Source organism: Crocuta crocuta, unplaced genomic scaffold (assembly GCF_008692635.1).
Source record: "Crocuta crocuta isolate KB4526 unplaced genomic scaffold, BGI_CrCroc_1.0 scaffold41, whole genome shotgun sequence".
In the NCBI taxonomy this organism is placed as follows: domain Eukaryota; kingdom Metazoa; phylum Chordata; class Mammalia; order Carnivora; family Hyaenidae; genus Crocuta; species Crocuta crocuta.
In genome coordinates this window covers 8,877,976-8,891,796 of record NW_027529428.1, presented here as the reverse complement: position 1 = coordinate 8,891,796, position 13,821 = coordinate 8,877,976, and the positions used below count along the sequence as shown (strand labels likewise).

At 43.4% G+C, this 13,821-nt stretch overlaps 1 long non-coding RNA gene across 1 annotated transcript in view; it reads right to left on the bottom strand.

Moving 5' to 3' along the window:
* Positions 1–1,598: 1,598 nt before the first annotated feature.
* The window catches only part of LOC144227633 (uncharacterized), a 33,529-nt gene continuing 21,306 nt past the window's right edge, over positions 1,599–13,821 (bottom strand). The window contains exons 6-7 of the long non-coding RNA XR_013333982.1: positions 9,059–9,203; positions 1,599–1,682 (exon numbers count right to left, since the gene is read on the bottom strand). This is a non-coding gene — a long non-coding RNA (uncharacterized LOC144227633). The remainder of the gene's footprint in view (positions 1,683–9,058; positions 9,204–13,821) is intronic.

Genomic DNA, 13,821 nt, shown 5'->3' with positions numbered 1-13,821 from the left:
AGCATGTGACTCTCGATCTCAGGGTTGGCAGTTCAAACCCCACCTTGGATATAGAGATTACTCAAAACCAAAATCTTCAAAAGAAAAGAGAAATCAATAATCATTCCTATCACTTGAGGACTCACAATGTGCCAACAACCGCAAGAACCCAAAGTCTCAATAGAAAGAAGAGTATCTTCCAGTTTTTGAAGCTATGGAATTCTGAGACCAATGTCAGATTCTGACTAGGATATCTTATCATTGTTTGATGCTGGAGAAGCTTCTCAAACCCTCTGGTCTTCAGTCTTGTTACATGTAAATCAACACAATTGGGGATTAAAAAGTCCATGAGGTTACAACACACTGTGTGCAGAAAAGATCTCACAGCGGACCCAATATATTTTGACACTGCCTTTACCCTGCCCCAAATCTGCATACTATAAGGAGCCACCCTAACGGTTGAAACTGGCCAGAGATGAAGCGGCTTGCTTCATGAGCTAGAGAGATCTCTGTCTCTAGCGCTGTTTATGCAGAGGCTACAGAGCTCCATGCAAACAGCAGAACATTCATAATGCTTCCTGTGAGACAGGAACTGCCTGTGTGCTTTACAGGTGCAGATACATATTAATTCTGCTCATCCGCCCAACCCCATGAGGGGAGACAGTACCGTTAGCCACATTTCACAGGTGAGGGAGCCAAGTAGTTTGTGTGAAATTATACTGCTCGCAGGTGCCAGAAATTTGAACCCCAAAGTCTTGCTCTGAACCACTTGACTAACTGCATATACGCAAAAGTGTGAAGGACCTTTCGCTATTACTGGCTGAGTGCTGGATGCTCCTTGAGCACAGAGATCCCATGGGCGCATAGGAGCCCTCGTGTGGACAGCTAAAGCGTTTGGACCAGGACAGACAGAAGAATCAGTTTAAAATGAGAAGCAAGGTTAAAAAAATTAAAAAAAAAAAACATTAAAAAAATCATTAAAATGNGCCTGACATCGGGCTCTGTGCTGACAGCTCAGAGCCTGGAGCCTGCTTCGGATTCGGTGTCTCCGTCTCTCTCTGCCCCTCCCCCACTCGCGCTGAGTCTACTTGAGAGGCTCCGTCTCCCTCTCTCTCTCTCTCTCTCTCTCCTAAAAATAAAAAAATTAAAAAAAATATTAAAAAAACGAGAAGCAAGGGGCACCCGGGTGGATCAGTCCTGACAAGCATCTGACTTGATTTCCGCTCAGGCCGTGCGTTTCATAGGTTCAAGCCTGACATCGGGCTCTGTGCTGACAGCTCAGAGCCTGGAGCCTGCTTCGGATTCGGTGTCTCCGTCTCTCTCTGCCCCTCCCCCACTCGCGCTGAGTCTACTTGAGAGGCTCCGTCTCCCTCTNCACCACGCGCCGATCGCGGCTCAGAACCCTCCGTACCACCCGGCGGGCGACAACGGAAGGCGGTTCCCGCAGCCAGACCCTAGGTGTCACCCGCGCTGCCGGCGCGCCAGCAGGAAATAGCAGTGCGAGCGGCGCGGAGCGGGGCGCTGACGCACNCGCGGCAAACCCACAGCACACCGTTCAGAGTTTGCTGTTAAACGTTATTAGCGTGGATTTAGTGTGGGCAGGATTAACGGGCCATCACAGAACGTTTCCTCCTTGGTCCCCCTCTGCCTTGAACTGCGTTGCGATTTGACGTCTCGGGCGCACTCAGTCTGCTGGAGAAAATCTGAAATGAAACAAGGGCGTACTAGTGAGCAGCATGCTTTCCCAAACTGTCTTGCTTGGTCCTCCTAACATACTTACGGGACAGACTGGACAAGGGTTATCATCCCCATTATATAGATGAGAACAGTGAGGTTGGAGGAGACGGTAAACAGTACTCAAACGGTATTCGCTTTGTCTAGAAAGATGAAAACATCCTTGGTTTTTCAATTAAATACCTCTGTATGACTAGCCCCCGTTACATCTTAAGACTCAGCGTTATTTAAACTCTTTATTCATCATTACACTCTCCTCCCTCCCGTTATATATGCTGGTCACAAGGGGGGAAAAGTTATAGCCCAGAGCAAGGAAGAAGACAGTTCCAGATGAAAAGAGACCGAAAACACACACCAAGTGCAATGTGTGGTCCTTAATCAGACCCTGATTGGGATGAGTCGGGAAAACTACATTTGGGATCAAAAGGGAAATATTTAAAAAAAATTTTTTTTTAATTTTCTTAAATGTTTTATTTATTTCTAGGAGAGAGAGAGAGACACCGTGAGCAGGGGAGGGTCAGAGAGAGAGGGAGTCACAGACTGAAACAGGATCCAGGCTCTGAGCTGGCAGTCAGCACAGAGCCCGATGAGGGGCTCAAACCCACGAACCGCGAGATCACGACCTAAGCTAAAGTCGGACGCTTAACCGACTAAGCCACCCAGGCGCCCCATAAAAATTTTTTTAATTATTTGTCTATTTTGAGAGAGACAGAGTGCGAGCGGGGAAGGGACAGAGAGAGAGAGAGAGAGAGAGAGAGAGAGAATCCCAAGCAGACTCTGCACAATCGATACACAGAGATTGACATGGGGCTCGAACTCAGGAAACTGTGAGATCATGACTTAAGCCGAAGTCAGACACTTAACCGACCGAGCCAACCAGGTGCCCCTCAAATGGGAAATTTTGAATACAGACTAGGAATTAGGCAACATTAAGAATTCTTTCTGATCTTGGCAGTTATGATGCTGTTGTTGTCCTTATAAAGAAAACTGTTCTTGTTTTAGAGCTTCCGGCTGAAGGGTTTTGTGACATCTTTAAAATGTGTTAGTTATATATATATATATACAGAATATATATATATACAGAAATAATAAAATATGTTAGCAAAAATTAATGGAGCATATACGATAGTTAATACAGTGACAACTGTTAAGTCAAGGTTATGGATATACATATAGGTGTTTATCTTACTATCCTATTTTTCTTGAGGTTTAAATTTTTCATAAGTCAAAAAGCTACTGTCGAGAAAAACAGTGACTCATTCTTCCTTTTACAGTTAAACGTCTCTTTTTAATTTTTTTGGTATTTTGACATTTCCCTTGACTCCCTTTCAGTGTATAGAAAATTTGCTGTGTGGGGTGCCTGGCAGTCTCAGTGGGTGGGGTATGTGACCCTTGATCTCAGGGTTGTGAGTTCCAGCCCCACTTAGGGGGCAGAGATTACTCAAATAAATACACTTTTTTTCTTTTAAAGAAAATTTGGTCTGAAAAAAAATGGAGGAAAAGGCCTCATCTGACTGCAATTTCACAGCTATAACTGCCTTCGATCACACCCTGAAGATTACAGATGGGAGCCCAATACAGAGAATGTGAAAAAATTCCCCAGAAAAGAAAATGGTGTTCTGAAGGATGCTTTTTTTTTTTTCTTCTTTCCTTTTTCTAATTTGGAAATCATGTCAGGCTTACAGGAGTTGTGGGAATAGTATGAGAACTCCTGTGTATCCTTCACCTGTATTCATCAATTGTTAATGCTCTGCCACGTTTGCTTAACTCTCTTTTTTATTAATGTTTATTTTGGGGGGGGAAGGGGCAGAGAGAGTGAGAGACACAGAATCCAAAGTAGGCTCCAGGCTCTGAGCTGTCAGCACAGAGCCTGCCATGGGGCTCAAACTCACTAATAGTGAGATCATGACCTGAGCCAAAGTTGGATGCTTAACCCACTGAGCCACTCGGGCCCCAACTCTCTTTCTATCTATACAGTTATATGTATATTTTCTGGGCCATTGAAAATAAATGGCATGTGTATNTTTGTAAAAAAAAAAAAGAAAAGAAAAAAAAATAAATGGCAGCTGTCATTCCCTTTTACCCCTAAATACTTCAGTGTGGATCTCATTGGAATGGGGACTTTTTATATAACAGCATAATTACTATTGGATTCAGAAATTTTACCATATAAGGTCCCTATTTGACTTTTGCCAATTGGCCCAACAATGTCCTTTACAGTATTTCACCCCAATCCAGAATTCAGGACCAAACCTACCATCATGCATTGTGTTTGGTAGGTGCCTCTCTTCAGCGCCTCTTAATCTGGAAGAGCCCATTAGCCTTTCTCTCTTTCACAAATAAGCAGTCAAGAGTACAATTCAGTTGTTGTGTATAATGTCCCTTAATTTAGGCAGAAAAGCTTGTAACACTCTTTAACTACAATTCCACGGATTTTACCAGTTCAATCCCTCTTGTCTTCAAGAACTAGAATTGCCTTTATAGGAGAAGAGAAGTTGAACTGTTAAACCTTGAGAGTATATATAAAGAATATTATTCTCTCAGAAGATTCAGAGAGGTCTCAATGGTGAATGAAATCAGTTAAATGACAGTATCAGATTTACGCTAGCCAAAAAGAGAACCCATGGCTACATTAATCTGGCATCAAAACATAGTACTAAGGGAATCTCTAGTGATCTCTAAGTTTGGGTTTATTTTCTTTTACTTAAATTTTTTCTACTTTAAAAAATAGCACCTAGCTGGCTCAAGTATGTGACTCTTGATCTCAGGGTTGTGAGTTCAAGCCCCACGTTGGCATGGAGCCTACTTAAAAAATATTTTTTAGGGGCACCTGGGTGGCTCAGTCGGTTAAGTGTCCGACTTCAGCTCAGGTCAGGATCTAACGGTTTGTGGGTTTGAGCCCCATGTCGGGCTCTGTGCTGACAGCTAGCTCAGAGCCTGGAGCCTGCTTCGGATTCTGTATCTTCCTCTCTCTCTGACCCTCCCCTGCTCATGCTGTCTCTCTGTCTCAGAAATAAATAAAAAACATTAAAAAATTTTTTTAAATTAATACATAAAAGTATTTTTTATTATGAGAAGTTTGGAAAAAATTGTTGTCAATATATTAGATTCTCTGTAGCCATTAAATAATAATGCAAATGTATATTTAATGAAATATGTCCATCATATATGAAATGGCAAAGCAAACACTAAAATATCTTGTACAGTATAATCCCCGCCCCCCCCGGCTTTTTAAAAATGTTTATTTATTTTGAGAGCAAGAGCTAGAGCTAGAGAGAGCACGGGAGAGTCAGGGAAGAGGGAGACAGAGGATCTGAAGCAGGCTTTGCGCTGACAGCAGAGAGCCTGATATGGGGCTCGAACTCATGAGCCGTAAGATCATGACCTGAGCTGAAGTCAGATGCTTAACCGACTGAGCCACCAAGACATCCTTATAATCCCCCCCTTTTTAAATAATGCATATAAGTGTGTGTGTGGCAGTTGAAAAAATCTGAAAAAAATATACTGAAATATCACTAGTGATGGATGGCCTCCAGGCAAGACTAGAATTGTGAATTTTTATATCCATTATCACTTTGTTAAACAGGAAAAATAAAGCTATTTTCATTGCAAGAAGAAGCAAATATCTTCTTTTCATTTTCCCTTTTACCAGTGAATATTAAGCACTGCCAAAAATGTGTGGAACAATGATATGAAATTGTTATTGGAGACATTATTGATAATATCCAAGATCAGAATTTCACTAAAGATAATAGGGAAGAAAGCCATACCAACAGTGTGTTTGAATGTGGAATTATGTCACTGGGGTAAGAATCTGAGAAGTAGGTGCCTAGGGGTCTCGATAGGTTAGGGGTCCCACTCTTGATTTTGGCTCAAGTCATGATTTTGCAGTTAGTGAGACCGAGACTGCATCAGGCTCTGTGCCCTTGGCTCTGTGCATCTCCCCCCCCTTTTTTTCTCTCTCTCTCTCAAAATAAATAAATAAACATTAAAAAAAGAATCTGAAAAGTAAAACAGGGTATGGGTCTTTTACTTGAGAATGGTATGCTGTGGGAAATTTTTTGGATGGATGGGTAGAAGGATGAATGGAGAGATGGATGGATGGATGGGTAGAAGATGGATGGATAGATGCATGGATGAATGCATGTATATGTAGATGGGTGGGTGGATGGATGGATGGATGGATGGATGGATGGGTGGATGGGTGGATGGATGGATGGATGAGTGGGTAGATGGATGGGTGGGTGGATGGATGGATGGATGGATGGATGGGTAGGTGGGTGGATGGGTGGGTGGATGGGTGGGTGGATGGGTAGGTGGGTGGATGGGTGGGTGGATGGATGGGCGAGTGGATGGTGGATGGATGAAGGACAGATGGATGGATGGACAGATGGACTTAAATATGTGTGAATATGCATGACATACCATTCCGTAAATAGCCTGAGGTGGCTGGAAAGAGAAATGGTCTGCTAGATTGATCCTAGGTTTTCATCGTTTAGTATTTACACTCAACTTTCACAATAACTGTACATATTTCAAGTTATTACACTGTCTTAAGAAAGAGAAGGGAGACGTTCAGGGCTCTGCTACTACTCCAGTCCCTGCCCAAGCAATAGCCCTATACTGGCAACAAAGAGTAGATGAAGGCCTGGTTAAGAGAGATAACCACCACTATTGAGGAAGTCTTAACCTCTGGAGGAGCTGTGGGGGCCCCTGCAAAATCCAGAAAAATGCATACCCAATTCTGGCTCAATTCCAGGAGACTGTTGAGCCTCCAGAATCCTATCCATTAATTTCACTGAGGTTCACCAAATCCATGTTGAGAACTCTCAAGCTAACATGTAGCAAGATATGACCGGGCCTGGCAGTGACAGGCAGAACTGACCATAAAATCTACAGAGAGCAGGCCTTTGTATTTCTATTTGACACAGGGGACCTTCCTGCCCTGAATGCAGCTGAAGCAAACAGGCGCTTCGAATTAGGAAGGAAGGCCATGGAAGTTAGTATATTTTTCTGCTTAATACTTCGGGTTAAAACAATGCCTTTCAAAACAAATAATTCACCACAGTCCCAAGTGGTGAATCAAGGACAAGAATCCCTGATTCCTTACACAGAAAAAAAAAAAGAAAGACAACTGAGCATGCATTTATTTATTCAACAAATTTATACTGAGTTTCCACTATACACCAGGACTTCTTCCAGGAGCTAGACACATAACAAGGAACAAAACAGCCAAAGTGCCTGCCACATGGAACTTGTTTTCTTGTTGCGATGGGGGGAGGAAGACAATAAACAAGTAAACAAGCAATTATATGATATAATGTCACAGTGTGGTAAGTGCCAGAAAGAGAAATAGAGCGAGGGAAAGAGAAGAGCCGGGGGAAGGTTTTATGACAGAGGAGAGTGAGGGAAGACTTGGCTGAGAAAAAGGCGCTTGAACAGATGCCGGAATGGAATGAAGGAGTGAGCCATGCAAGCATCTGGGGAAAGAGTTTTCCAGGAAAACAGAACAGGAAATGCAAAAGGCCCGGAGGGAATGCACTCCATGTGTGAGGAACAGCTAGGAGGCCACCGTGGCTGGAGGGAGGTGAACAAGGGAGACAGTGGAACGAAGCCTCGGAGCTGTCCTGGAGTCAAACCAAGTAAAGGCTTGGAGGCCACAGGAGGGGCTTCGGACTGTCCTCTAAGAGTCATGGGAAGCCACTGGAAGGAGACTTCTCAGAAGGGCAGTATCACGATCTGACTTGTATTGTATGACAGGTCACTCTATCTGCTATGTTGAAGAGACAGCACTGGGTGCCTGGGTGGCTCAGTCGGTGAAGTATCTGACTTTGGCTCAGGTCTTGACCTCACAGTTTGTGAGTTTGAGCCCCACATCAGGCTCTGTGCCGACAGTTTCAGATTCTGTCTCCCTCTTTCTCTGCCCCTGCCCCACTCACACTCTGTCTCTCTCTCAAAAATGAACATTAAGGAAAAAGAAAGAAAGAGATGACACAGCAGGAGGATGAGAGTGAAAGCAGAGAAGAGAAAAGCGAATGCTTATTTGTCCCTTTCCACAAGGCACCAGTGATTTTTGGCGGCCCTGGAGAAGAGAACATAGATATAAAGATTACTGGATCGAACTGAGTCCTTTAGACCAGTTCTACCATATGTCACCAATATCCTGGAAATGAGACAGCAATCACCCACCTAATGTTACCTGGGATATTGTGATTTGTAATAGCATATATTTGGTCTTTGTCCCCATTTCTGGCACAGAGCTTCTAAAACCCTTGGAATTTCCTGGTTAACGAGGGTGACAGCAGCATCTTTGGTTTTTAACAAGGTGTCTTCAGGACTGAACCTAAGGATGGGGTCTAGTTCCCTGGGGAACCAACCATGTGACCAGAACCTTGGAACTTTCAGTTCCCCTGCAGCCTGGTCTCTGGAGAAAGGAGAGGGCTTGCAGATTGAATCAATCTCCAGTGGTCAGTAACTTAAGAATAACAATTTTTTTTCTGAGAGAGAGAGAGAGACACAGCGTAGGCAGGGGAGGATCAGAGACAGAGGGAGATACAGAATCCGAAGCAGGCTCCAGTCTCTGAGCTAGCTGTCAGCACAGAGCCCGACACAGGGCTCAAACCCACGAACCGTGAGATCGTGACCTGAGCCAAAATCAAGAGTTGAACGCTTGATCCGACTGAGCCACCTGGGCGCTCCTCCAATGGCCAGTAATTTAATCAACTGTTCCTTGGTAATCAAGCCTCCATGAAAACCCAAAAGGACAAGGTTCGAAGAACTTCTGGTTTGGTGAACACATGGGATTTGGGGGGAGTGGCCTGCTCTAGAGAGATCATGGAAATTCCACATCCTCCTTGCCCCATACCTTGCCCTGTGTATCTCTTGCATCTGACTGCTCCTCGTTATATTCTTTTATAATAAACCAGTAATCTAGTAAGTAAAGTGTTTCTTTGAGTTCTGTGAGCTCCTCTCACAGCCCTGTGAACTGATTTGTAAATTAATCAAACCCAAGTTGAGGGTCTTGGGAACCTCCAATCTATAGCTGGCCAGTCTGAGGCCCAGGTGACAAACTGACTTGTAATTGGAATCTGATGTGGGGAGGTAGGGGACAGTCTTGTAGGACTGAACCCCTAACCTGTGGAATATGACACTCTCTCCAGGTAGTCTCTGTCAGAATTGAATTGAATTGTAGAACACCCAGCTGGTATCTGAGAACTGCTTGGTGGTGTGAGAGGCAGCAGATGTGGCCCAATACCTCCTTGTTAAAAAACAAACAATATTGCATTCTAACATCTAAAGGATTTACGGATCATGGCCTCCATCATACTTCCATTAATTCACTCACCTGGCTCCTGTAGAATGAATCTGGAAGATGATGTAGGCTACTGCACACTGAACCAAGTAGGAGCCTGATCACAGCTGCCAGGCCAGATGCAGTATCTTAGGCAGAGGATATTAACATGGCGTCAGGCACATAGACTGTAGAGGATCTATCAATAGACATTCATAGACATGGTGCTTCTGTTAGACACGTGTACCCAGCAATATCAGTTGCACAGATGATAATCTAGCTTGACTTCTGAGACAAATCTCGATGCTGGAGGCCTAAACCAATAATACACCACTTTGGAAAGGTAGCTTAGACAACAGCTGAAGTCTCTTTCTTCTTCCAGTCTGTATGAGTATTAAGATATCTTTCCATCAGGGAAAGACAAATCAAAACCACAATGAGATACTACCTCACACCAGTCAGAATGGCTAAAATCAACAACTCAGGCAACAACAGATGTTGGCAAGGATGCAGAGAAAGAGGCTCTTTTTCACACTGCTGGTGGGAATGCAAACTGGTATAGCTGCTCTGGAAAACAGTATGGAATTTCCTCAAGAAATTAAAAATAGAACTATCTTATGATCCAGCAATTGCGCTACTAGTTATTTATCCAAGAGATACAGGCGTGCTGTTTCGAAGGGGTACATGCACTTCAATGTTTATAGTGGCGCTATTGACAATAGCCAAAGTATGGAAAGAGCCCAAATGTCCACTGACAGATGAATGGATAAGGAAGATGTGGTGTATATATATATATATGTATATGTATATATATATATATATATACACACACACACATATATATACATACAATGGAGTATTGCTTGGCAATCAAAAAGAATGAAATTTTGCCATTTGCAACTATTTGGATGAAACTAGAGGGTATCATGCTAAGCAAAATTAGTCAGAAAAAGACAAATATCATATGACTTCACTCATATGTGGAAATTAAGATTCCAAACAGATGAACATAAGGGAAGGGAAGCAAAAATAATATAAAAACTAGGAGGGAGACAAAACATAAGAGATTCTTAAATAGAGAGAACAAACTGAGGGGTGGGGGGTGGCGNGTTAAGGAAGGCACTTGCTGGAAGGAGCACTGGGTGTTATACGCAGGGGATGAATCCGTGGAATCTGCTGAAATCATTATTGCACTATATGTTAACTAACTTGGAAAAAAAATATCTTTCCATAGATCAAGCTTGTACACTTGATCATTTTTATATTACTTTTGTAAATATTCTTGTCCATATTCTACTTCAGCTTTAAATGTGGTTACCAAGTGTCTAACCCCTGAATTTCTAGACAGTATTGCCCTCTCTCCGAACATTCACTTACCCTAGAAAGCCCTCATGTTCCAACCACGACCCTTGTGCTAATGTTGTATAGACCATTTGTAAGTATCCCAGACAACAATCACTGTTCTTAAAGCACTCTGAAAATATTTCTATGTAAATTATTTTAAATGATGTCAATGGTTGGGACAATGGAAATTGATTTTGATTTTTGCAAATGTGTTCTTTTCTATCCTAATCAGAAAGGAAGGATCAGAAACCATTTGAATTCACATGTAATAGACAATATACATTTATAGTTTTTCCCCAGCGTTATATACATTTTGTAAAATTTATTTATTTATTTGGGGGGAGGTGGAGAGAGAGAATCCCAAACAGGCTTATTGCTGTCAGTGCGCAGCCTGACACAGGACTCGAACTCATGAACCAGGAGATTACAACCTGAGCCGAATTCAAGAGTCAGATGCTTAACCAACAGAGCCACCCAGGCATCCCCTCCTCAACATTATATTAACTCTCCTTCTTTCTGTCACAATATAGTCCAAAGAAATCTGGACCATCTTGACAGACCACAGAACATCCCATTGATCTCTTACACTGGTGACATTGTGTTGATTGGCCTGGATGGCATCAGAGGCTATGATAAGATACAAGCGCTCCAGAGGGTAGGGGAGAAACCGTGTGAAGATTTATGGCTTGTCATATTTGTATTTGAAGGGGTATTTCACCTTGTATCTCCTACCATGAAGAAGGAAACACAGTACCTTCTGGGCCTCTTTGGCTCCCAAAGGCAGCACATTGCACGCCTAGAGGTAAGGCTTTGACCCAAATACTGAGTGACACAAAAGGCTGCAAGCCTTCACTGAGGCTCAGGTCTGCATCAAGTCCAAGTGGTAGTGCCAGCAGCCCTGCAATCAGGCATGTGATCTGTCAGACCCCATGGTGTCAGAGACACAAAGTGGTGCAAGTCCCAGTGGAGAATCCCAGCACAGATTACCTTCTCCAAGTATGGCCTCTGACCTGTTCTCAAGTTGTACCTTCTACAGGCTCTTCCAACACTCCCTCCTCATGACAGCTTCTGGCGGCATGGCATGTGAGAGGATGACCACAGACCCAGTCCCACATCTCCTATGTGGTAAACTGAGTCCCTGGTCTGAGGCAAAGTCACATGGGATCCCATACGAGGAACTTAAACTCGTGGTAAGCCCACAGAGAGTGGTTCTGGCTGAGGCTCAGAATGCAGAGAAAGGCAAACTCAGGCTCAGAATGTACTTATTCCTGAGAGTAAACTGCTGGCACTTCCAGGATCAAAGGGACCCCAGTACAGTCAACCTCTTCCGTAGGGTCTGTTGCTGGCAGTTGGACATTCATCAGTTGGCAGTCTTGGTAAGCGGAAATCGATAATGCTTGTTCCTTGCCTAGTCTCCATTCCCAATACCATGGCCACTTGATTTCATGTGTCTATCATGCCAGCACTGAAATGGCCAATGACTGGGGCTGTCAGTCAACTGACCAGGTCATTCTGTCTACTTGGTTGTCTAGTTTCTCTTCTGTAGATCCTCTCTGAGACATGTTGACATTTGATACGTTTCATGCCCACTCCTGTACGTCTATTCATATGCGCCCATGCCAGACCTCCTTGTCTGCAACCTTCCAATCTTCATTTTCCTTCCAGACCTCTGGTCAACTGGCCAGGCCATTTGCCACTGCCCATGAGTTCACATATATTCTAACCTCAGACCACTTCCCTTCTGCACAATGTGCATCCCTCAAAGCTCTACCCACTAGGAGGATTTTCCCTTGCCATTGTCTTTTAAGGTTGCTGAGGGATCTGTAGAAAATACACCATGCATTTTTAGTTCGCACGCACCTGCAGGGTGGACTGGTTTGCAAAACAAAGTTGACCCATTTCTCATTCTTTGGTTGCTCATGCAGAATGCCCCATACAGCCTTGAGCATGAGCAGAGGAGGGGCACTGAGGAAACAGTGGTTGGGATCGGGGATGGGGTCTGGGATATACTTGTACCCTCCGGTCCTGTTTATTCTCAACTCTGGATGTAGCACCTTCATTTCATGATGGATTCCTGCTAGGACCCCCTTATTTATGACTTGGTTGATCTGCCCCAGTTCATGATGAGAAGTTTCACTGCATGATGGCTTGGTGATCACTGACAGGCCTTCTGTCTCAGCAAGAGCTTTACAGCATGGCAGGAGTCATTTTTCAAAGGCATGTGATTCTCTACTGCAGATAGCACAGCCTTGCCCTCAATTCGCAAGGCCCTGAATCGTAATCCCCCATTGGGTCTTGCCAGCATCTTTCCTGCCGCTGACAGACCCAACATCATGGGGTCTGCAGGGTCATATGGCTTGAGTGACAGGGCTGCTCAGTCCTTACCCCGGACCTGATGCAGGGCACTTTCCTGCACAGGAGCCCACCAAACCTGGCAGTCTCACAGGTCACTGAGTATAAGAATTGCAGCAATTGCCGAAAAGTACACATGCCTTCAAGTTTTCATCATTTTTGATGGGCATGATAATGAAGGTAGTTAAAACCTGGAAGACCCAGCAGAAACATTTCAATTTGCATGTAGAGACCAAGGCTGGGTGAATAAAAGCTAGAGAATACAAACCCCAAAGCCATCTAGGATCTTTTCCTTCTGTGGCATGCAAATATCCAACTTTCTAGTTGATTAGCCAGGCATGAGAGTTCTACCTTGAAAATAAAAAAAGTGCATCCTGTGTCCTCCTGTCTTGATCTCAAATGGGTTCCTGTCAGATATTAATACACTGCATTTTTTTAAGCAGAAGAAGCGGGGAGAGCAAATGATTTTCTCAAAGGCTCAGAATGGTACAATACTCCATTTCCTCACACCGCATGCCCAGAAAAGACACCTGAGTGTCTATCTGGTTGAGATGCATAAAGTTTTCACTGACTCAAGTCTAGCACAAAGGTCCCAGTAATAATCCAGTGTCCTAATTGTTCTACTATAAATAAAAGCTTAGTGCTTATTTGTGTTTATCTTAGGGGAATCCACTTTGGGAAATGTTTAGAAAAGTTCAAGCTTGCCTAGCCTCATTTTTCTGTTCCATGTCTTTAGCATAAGATTCAAATTCACCATGTTATCACAAGATAAATAATACTGCTAGCTATAATTTATTAGTGTTTATTATTATTTACTACTACAATATTATGCAAAGCATAATCATATTTAATTTGCTAGAAAAATCTAATAAAGTAAGGTTGTATGAGGGGTCTGCAAGGCCATTCCCAGGCTTAATGATTTGCTAAGAAAACTCACGAGTCTCCATATATTTGCACTCATGGCTACGGTTTATAACAGTAAGTAGATGCAAAGAAAAATCGGCATAGGGAAAAGTCGCATGGGGTGTAGTTTGGAGGAAACCATGAGCTTCCAAGAATCTTCTAGTACAGTCACCTAGGGCATGTTTAATTCTTTCAGTAATGAGTTGTGATAATGCATG